We start from the raw sequence: 8287 nt of genomic DNA on the forward strand, positions 1-8287 counted from the left end.
GGGGGGGGGGGGAAAATCAGTATCACCCAAGTCAACAATTCAAGCTTTTTAACAACTGCAGAAGTGGTAGTGTCTACTCTACTCAGCTCATTTCTGTATTTTTTAAATGGAGTCAAGCAGGGCAGCAGAGCAATATGTTAAGCATTGGAGTTGGGCAGCAAACCAAGCACCCAAAAAGGGCAATTTAATGAGAAAAACATCAAATCGACATGGTGAACCAAGGTCACCGCAAGGTAGCAATGGGCTGTGAACGAAACAGCGATATCAGCTGCAGCACATGTGACTATTAATGGAATAGATGACTTATTATTCCAGATGGATCTTAATAATTTCAGTTTATCAATTTCCCGTGGCAGGAGATGCTTTGGAAAATAATGCTTTGCCTCCCACTCCCTCCCCCCCAGTTAGCCCTGCGATTCTGTATCAGGTCAGAGTGAAAAATAAAACTGGGAAGCATTGGTTAACAGGAGGCTAAGTGCATGAAGGAGAAAGGAACCAAAGTAGTAAAATGAGAGAGGACCTGTGTGTTGGAGCATAAACTAGGATAGTTTAATTGAGATGAACGGTCTGTTTCTGAGAAAAATGTTTAAAATTTGTTGAACTATTGAACAGCAAAACTCAGGATTCGGATGTATGGTAATGGAAAAGCGCAGCATGTCAGGTAGCATCAGGGGAGCAGGCGAATCGATGTTCCGGGCATAAACACCGATGAAGGGCTCATGCCTGAAACGTTGATTCTCCTGCTCCTCGAATGCTACCTGACCTGCTACACTTTTCCAGCACTATGCCATCCTCACTAACAGAATCTTAGGAGTTCATTTCTTTTTATTAATAATGTGCAAGACATAGACAATTTTTCAGCTGGAATTAAAACTACTTGTACAATGAAAACCTTTTTTTAATGCAGAGATCAAACAAAAATCAGATTATTCAAGAATCCACTGTGTTAGATAAGCTTTAAAAGCAAAGTTCGATGTGAAGATAATCTGGAAAAATACTGACTTAATAATGGAATGTGTATTACAGCTGTGGCTTATGTCAAAAAGGAAAACATTCAGTTCTGAACTAGATATTTCATATTCTGAAAGCAATGTGTTCAGAACTAGCTCTTTCCTGGCAAAGCAGGTCAGAGTGACAATGCAAGACTCACCAGACCACAAGTTACATTTTCAAGTAAATGGTGGATAAAACCCTCAAGCATTAGCATTTTTCCAAGAACCAATAGCACAACCAAAGTTCAGGACTTTTGCTCATGTTCAAACACAGGCAGTGTTCATTAAAAACATCACGCTAGGCTTGATCTTTAGTTTGAGGAAATTATGTTCTTAATTTAAATGGTCCAATATCAAGCCTACTCAAAAACCATGAATGTTGTACAAAATTATAATTTACAATAGCAAATGTGATCGGAGGGGACAAAGTTTAAAAAAAAACACAATCACACAATGCCAGGTTACAGTCCAACAGATTTACTTAGAAGCACTAGCTTTTGGAGCACCACTCCATCAGGTGGTCGGGGAGGTTAAGATCATGCATTCAGAATTTATAGCCAAAGGGGTCCAGTGCCATGGAGATGTGATACAGTAAACACTCCATGGTTCTCTCATTTAGTGGGGTCACCTGTAGTGTGCCATCATCTCAAGGTCCTGGTTGAGGTCATTCCCATGAGTACTAAACTTTGCTGTCAGCTTCTGCTCAGCCACTCTGCATTATTGCTTGTCCTGAAGACTGCCTTGGAGGATGGTCACCCGAAGAACCGAGGCCAAATGTCCCGAACTGAAGTGTTCCCTAACTGGGAGGGAACACTCCTGCCTGGTGATTTTTGTGCGGCGCCCATTCATCTGTTGTCGTAGTGTCTGCTCTGCCTTGCCAGTGTACCGTGCCTCTGGCATCCTTGCCTGCAGCATATGAAATAGACCACGTTGGCAGAGTCACACGAATACTGTGTACATGGTGGGAGGTGTCCCCACGTGTGATGGTGTTACTTGCGTCGATACTCTGACACATCTTGCACAGCTGCTGTGACAGGGTTGTACAGTATTGTTGTCCTGAAGGATGGGCAGTTTGCTACAAACCATGATCTGTTTAAGGTTTGGTGGCTATTTAAAAGCCAAGTGGAGGCATGGGAAAGGTCTTGGCAAAATGCTCATCCTCATCGATAATGTGTTGCAGGCCATGAAGAAATGGCACCAAATGCTGCGCAAGGTTTCCTGTCACACTTCAGCTCCGGAAACAGATCTAACCCTAGCAGTTGCATATACAGTTTATATTAAAATTAAATGAGACCAATCAGCCCGAGTGGAAATTGCAGCATAAGGAAACATGCTCACATGCATCGCTTGCAGAGAAGATTAAAAGCTGAAATTCTGCTCACCTATGTTTGATTATTTGGCATTAAAACAACAGTATAAATACTAAATTTATTTTACAAACAAATGGTTTTGAATTCTGGATACGAAATAAAGTAAGCTGTGACAATTCTCCAATGGCCCTGCCACTCATTGAGGCAAAAAGGTGTAATAAATTAAATATGTGAAAGTTAAACACAAAAGGATTAAATTTGCAGTTAGCTGATGTCTGTTCATTTAAAAAAAAAACCAAAAGGGATAGAATTTGATTTCCCCACACTATTTACTAGAGATCAATTATGTTGAGAAATGAGATGTCAAAATGGGTAAGTACAAGTTGGCTGCTCAAGTTAACAAATTAAGCCAGTAATATATTCAACACCAGGTTTAGACCAACAGGTTTATTTCTAAAGTACTAGTTTTCAGAGCGCTGCTCCTTCAGCAGGTGGTTGCGGAGTATAAGATCACAGGACACAACTTATAGCAAAAGCTTACAGTGTGATGTAACTGAAATTATATACTGAAAGACCTAGATTGTTTAGGTCTTATCGCTTAGAATGGGCATGCTGGTTTCCATTCTAAAAATGTTTAGGCAAGTTCAATCAAGATTTTAACAATCACAAAATCTATATTGAACATGCAAAGGAAATGCAACTCCTTTGTTGTTAAACAATCTTACTGTTGAAGAACATAAACAAAAGCACAGGATGAATAGTTTTCAATCCCTAGTTTCTCTTTCATTGTTCCAGAGCCATTTTCTTCACTCGATGTAGGTTTGCTCGCTGAGCTCGCCGTCTGGAGGCTCACTGAAGACGTTACCTAGTATGGTGACAAAACGCCTGAAAGTGAACCTTCCAGCTTAGCAAGCAAACCTACATCCAGAACCTCAACATCTGCTACAAATCTTCTCAAAACTTGCTATTTTCTTCACTTTTGAATCATAGTATGCAAAATATTAAAAATATGGAAAGGGTGCAGCACAGCTTATAATATTTTTCAGAGATGTTTTAAGTGACAAACCGCTTGCATTGCTCAGACAGTAGCAAAGACATAACCTTCAGATGGTTAAAGGATTAAAGTTGGGTTTTCTTTAAATGGAATATGTAATCATAAAGTGAAATTCTACGCTATGACTGCTAGAATCCAACTATTCTTTTAAACAGAAATTAGATGGCTGAAAAAAACAGTGGAGAAATACAGCAAATTCCATAGGCCAAAGTGTCTTTCTACGGATAAAAATCCAAAGTAAATTAACATTTGTCAAAAGGAGCAATGTATTCACTACAAATGTAACAAGTTTATAAAATTTATTTTAGCACAAGGTTTAACCATGTTACAATGAACGATATACATATTTGGCAGCACATCTTATCACCCAAGCAGCAGAACCAGTTACAGTTACACCATAGTAATGCAAAATCTGATTTATTCTTTTGAAGAGCCACCATTATTTTATCGTATAATAAGTGGGAGCAAAGGCACAAATAAGTTTTGACAGACTTCACATAAATTGAAACTTTTCACTCTCATTAGAAACAAGGGGCTTAATTTGAAAGACTACCAGAGGTCTAAATTTAAGTCAAATATCAAACATTTGCCTTAAAATGATCCCAGCGTACAAGTGAATTGTAAACAGAATAGACTATGCTTTTTTAAAATACCAGCTTTCACTTTCCTCACTGGCAGTATTGCCAGATTTTGCTGGCAGGAGAATGGTCACTTATTATCCTGCTGGCTAGTGCAAGAGGAGTTTTTAAAAAGCTCTTTTCCAGGAATGCTTAAGGCCCCCTAGATATCTCACCAATAAATATTTGTAGAGAAAGAAGGAGTAGAATCCAAGTTCTATGGAACTGTATTGTTGGGCCATTCAGACACACATGGCAAATGACAGCTAAAGAAAGCAAGATTAGTAAAACAGAAGCAGAACAAGTCTTTTTTCCATTCAATTAGACACCCTGCACAATCAATAGTGCCAATATATAACAATTATACTGAATATATAGCTCTCGTGTAAGAGGCAGGGGAGGGAAAAACAGCTTTATTTCCACAGAAACTTTTGGCAATCTCAGGTCAGTAGCAATATGAAGTCTGGGGAGATATGAAGTAATACAAATTATTCAATTACTTGTGGGACTAATATTTTCAATGGAGATTATATTGATCCATAAAGATGTAATAGATCAAACTAATCATATATGGTAATCTCAGTTATGATGCTTGAAAGTAAAAACATACATGACTTGAAAAAGGGCTAAGGGGATCACAATAACCTACATTTTGTGTGAAGCACAGAGGGTGTGCATGTTAGAAAACCAAAACAATCTAGTAAAATAAGACAGATCCTTTATCCACAAAAGTTTAAAAATGGTATTTAATCAAAACATTGAAAATCCAAAAGTATTGGCATCATTCAACTGTTAACAGTTTTACTGAACAGAGGCAACTAAAAATTTTTTCAAATTTCAGAAAACAAAACATTGAAATATTCAAACACAATATCCAGCTTTGGTACCAGATTCAGTGTTAAAATATAAAATATATACCTTTTTAATGGCATATTGATGACCTGATCAACATCAGTGCTGCAAATAACACTGACTTGGGTTTTGTGCAATAGGGACTAATGTATATTCCAAAATGATAATGGCAGTCCAAAAAGATACAATTGTCAACGATAATTAGGGCTTTCAAAGCAGACTTTAAATGCATCAAAAAGGATATGGGGTGGGGCCAGGGAGAATACTCTCATTCTAAATTTGCATCCAAAATTAACACACAAATTAACTAGAGTGGCACAGTGGCTAGCCTCACAGCACTAGGGACCCAGGTTCAATCCCAGCCTCGGATGACAACCTGTGTGGAATTTGCACATTCTCTCCTTGTCTACATGGGTTTGTGCTGAGTGCAGAAACAGTTCAAAGATGTGCAGGTTAAATTGCTAAATTGCCCATAGCAACCAGATATATACAGGCTTGGCAGATTGGCCATGGAAAGTGCAGGGCTGCAGGTCTGGGTGGAATGCTCTTGAGGGTCAATGTGGACTTGATGGCCAAACGGCCTGCTTCCGCACTGTAGAGATTCTGTAAAAGTGCGGCACTGGTCCCAGGTTCGATGCCAACCCAGGGCGACTCTGTGTCGAGTTTCCACGTTCCTTCTGTGTCTGCGTGGGTTTCTTCCCACACAGTCCAAAGGTGTGCAGCCAAGCCAGGGTAAACACAGGGTTATGGGGATAGGGTAAGGAATGGCTGAGGATCCTGGGATTGTATTCATTGGAGTTTAGAAGATTAAGGGGATTTCTAATAGAAACTTACAAGATAATACATGGCTTGGAGAGGGTGGACGCTAGGAAATTGTTTCCGTTAGGCGAGGAGACTAGGACCCGTGGACACAGTCTTAGAATTAGAGGGGGTAAATTCAGAACAGAAATGCGGAGACATTTCTTCAGCCAGAGAGTGGTGGGCCTGTAGAATTCATTGCCACAGAGTCAGTGGAGGCTGGGACTCTAAATGTCTTCAAGGCAGAAATTGATCAATTCTTGATGTCACAAGGAATTAAGGGCTACGGGGAGAATGCGGGTAAGTGGAGTTGAAATGCCCATCAGCCATGATTGAATGGGTGGGGGAGGTGGGATGCTCGTCACAGGATCGAAGGGTGGGCCTGCTTCCGTACCGTAGGTATTCTACGAGATGGATTCTAGTCTCGGATGACAGTTAAGGAGAGCGATGATCCTCCGACAGAAGGAAACCGCGTCGCGTGTTGGTACAGCGGATGTTGTGAGGGGAGGGAGAAGGACCCATCCAGGCTGTTGCTATGGGCGGTGGGCCTCCTCCAGGACAGGGTGAAACCCAGGCTTTCGGTGTACTGTGTACAGTACGGAGATTTCTCCCTCTCTCTCTAACTCCAGCCGATGATGAAATCGCCCTCCAGGCTCCGGGTAAAACAAAGCGGCTGCCGTTACATCACAGTCACCGGCTGAAACACCAACCTCCAGCCGCACCTAACACAGGGCCTGGCTACAGTGACATACCTTTACAACAGCAAAAATACATCAACTGCTTTTCAAAACTCACCCGGATTATAACAGAGTGACGAAGAGGGAGGGAACCCCAACCGATTTTACAAGCGGTCCAAAAACAGCAACCCTCAGCACCCGCTCTGACTCTCCTCTCGCTGTCGACCTCCAGCCGCTAAAATGGCGAACGCCCATGGCCCGATAGATCCTGCGCTCTGATTGGCGGACAGTCCGGAGCTGTTCGTCATGCTCCTGTTTCATTGGAGCATCCTCTTATCTTCCGGGACCTTGTGAGGACTGGCTACCCCAATGAGAACCAGCGGTGGCTGCCGGCGGTCCATTTGATTGGTCTGCAGCCTGTACCATGATGCATATATTATCATAACCAGCCGCATGCGTTCACAATGAGGTGACGTCACAGACTGGTTTCGGGGAAACTGGTTTACATTCTCAGTGTATCTCTATAGGGAATCTCTATATCCATCCATCTCTATATAGAATATTTAGGTTGTATCTCTGTTTTATTTTACGTCATATAGAAATAGATGGATATAGAGATACAGATTAGAGATTCCCTTTAGAGATACACTGTGGATCCTGGAGATATGAAACCAAAATAGAAATTGCTGGCCAACTCAGCAGGGCTAACAGCACCTGAGGGGGAAGGGGAAGAAAGCAGAATTAATGATTCAGATCCAGTGACTTTTCATCATTCCTTGTTCCAGACATATTGGCGCCAGCACTCAGCTCTATCTAGAGTACATCAATGACGTCATTGACGCTATTTCACTCTCTCTTTCGGACTTGGAAAAGTTTATCAATTTCCCTTCCAATTTCCAGTCGACTCTCATTTTCACCCTGTCCATTTCTGAGTCCTCCCTTGACATCTGTTACCATTTCTGGCGATGGACATTTGTGGCCAGCCTATTACAAATCCACTGACTCCCGCACAGTTACCCACACTAGACATCTCGCACTCCGCTTCCTGTAAGGACTCCATCCCATTCTCCCTCTTTCTTCATTACTGTCACATCTGTTCCGATAATGTCACCATCCATGCAGTCCTCAGGAATGTCCACCTTTCTCCTCAACTGAGGAGTCCTTGCTACTATGGTTGACAGAGCATGTCCAGCCAATCTTCCACACTTCTAAACTCACCCTTTCTCTAATCTCCCGCAATAGGGATAGGGTACTCAATCCTCAATTTCTACTCACTACATCCAAAGGATCATAAGCCACAATTTCCATTACTTCCAGCAGGATGCCATGAACAGACATATTGCTGTCCCCTCCATTATCAACTTTCTGCAGGGACCATTCCCTCCAGAACACTGTGGTGCATTCTTCCTTCATTCCTACAATCACAATCACAAAATTTAAAACATGCCCACTTACCTCCTCTCCTCAATACCCAAGACTCCTGACATATCTAAAGCAGTAATTTGGCAGTCAGTCAATCTACTCTATTCACTGTGAACAGGGAGGTCTCCTCTACAGTGGGGCAGGTGGGGGGAAATGAGGGATTCAATGCAGACTGGGTGACCACAATGCAGAGCACCTATGTTCTGTCAGTAAGAATAACACAGCTTCCACTTGCTGGCCACTCCAGGAACACAGTGCTCCCTGGCCAACATTTCTGTCTGGGCCTGTTGTTGTGAGCCTCAGAACATGATCAAAAAACAGCATCGCATTTGCCACTTAGGGACTCTGTAGCCTCTAGCAGTCAACATCAAATTGATTTAGAGCCTGATTCTATCTTTCACCCCCTAATGGACCCTGGTTCTGTCATGACATATGTTGATTTTAAGACAAGTTGAAACTTTATTGCTGGAACAGCACAGCAGGTCAGGCAGCATCCAGGGAACAGGAGATTCGACGTTTCGGGCACAGGCCCTTCTTCAGGACCTCTCCGCCCCCACCCCACTCT

General features: G+C 42.0%; 1 protein-coding gene across 1 annotated transcript in view; it reads right to left on the reverse strand.

Annotated features, from left to right (window-relative positions):
* Positions 1–6579, reverse strand: part of hmgcra (3-hydroxy-3-methylglutaryl-CoA reductase a) — a 47284-nt gene extending 40705 nt beyond the window's left edge. The window contains exon 1 of the mRNA XM_043707408.1: positions 6419–6579. The gene's annotated coding sequence lies outside the window, so the exon portion shown is untranslated. The remainder of the gene's footprint in view (positions 1–6418) is intronic.
* Positions 6580–8287: the final 1708 nt, after the last annotated feature.

This window comes from Chiloscyllium plagiosum, chromosome 2 (genome assembly GCF_004010195.1).
Source record: "Chiloscyllium plagiosum isolate BGI_BamShark_2017 chromosome 2, ASM401019v2, whole genome shotgun sequence".
NCBI lineage: Eukaryota > Metazoa > Chordata > Chondrichthyes > Orectolobiformes > Hemiscylliidae > Chiloscyllium > Chiloscyllium plagiosum.